Here is a 1,089-nt window from a genome sequence, read left to right as displayed (position 1 = left end):
GCCTCCGATTTGTGTTAACCAGATATTGAAAAACCGGCCCTTAGAGTAGCATTTAGAGCTAATGCAGCGTTTTTGCTGCATTTAAAATGCAACATTTAGCACTTTCGAACATATGTTTTCGAAGAGCGTTCATGCTATCGCATTTAGCAAATGTACATTTACGCGAGTTCGAAATCGTATGCTTTTGACAAACAGCCGTGTTCCAGTCGCTTATTCAGATCCGTATCCATTACGATAAATTCTCACGGAAAAGATAATGTGCATAAACCCCTACTGAAAAGGAAAAATAAATTCTAAACCGAAAATTCAATACAAAAACCTGAATTGTTTTAACCATAACCGAACATTTGTTTGTGTATATATTCATTTGTCGGTGCTGCCAATTATATTTTCCACACCTAATTAGGAAACAAAACAAACAGAGTTGATCACAAATTAATCCAGATTTCTATCAGCATCATATCGATGTTGAATTTGCGTAACTTTTCTTTATCCAAATAATGTAAAATAATAAATGAAATCTCGATCGGCGATCACTGAAACGCAGCTAGCGGTTGTATACTCGAAAAAGCAATGTTGCCACTCTTTCTCATTAAACCATGTTCGAATCGTGGAAATTTTGGAAGATCACAGGGATGCTTTTAGCATTTAGATTCTAAATGCAAAGATTGAGTTGCATTTAGATGACGAATTTTGTATGGATAAATGTACATTTAGAGTAGCATTTAGAGCTAAATGCGCTAAATGTACATTTACTCGTAAGCAAAAACAGCCCATAAATGCGTTAAATGTGCTTTTACGCGTAAGCAAAAACAGTCCATTACAAAGCATTGGAATTGAACGAAATATATCGAGTATGTACTTGTATCGTTTCATTTCTAACCATCGATACTTTCGATAGTGCTATCGATCGTTTTCCAAATTTGTTTTTACTTATTAGGCCTTTCGCACGAGGCGATTTTTCAGGCAACAAAAGTTGAATGCGGAGTTGAATGAGAAGTTGAAAGTGAAAAAGTTGCCATCCCTATTCAGACGAGGCGACTTTCGATTCAACTCGAATTGTTGTTTACATTATTTAAAATGAGTTTA

Source organism: Rhagoletis pomonella, unplaced genomic scaffold, assembly GCF_013731165.1.
Source record: "Rhagoletis pomonella isolate Grant_MI unplaced genomic scaffold, Rhpom_1.0 Rhpom_scaffold_00009, whole genome shotgun sequence".
Classification (NCBI taxonomy): Eukaryota; Metazoa; Arthropoda; class Insecta; order Diptera; family Tephritidae; genus Rhagoletis; species Rhagoletis pomonella.
This window is presented reverse-complemented; position numbering follows the sequence as displayed.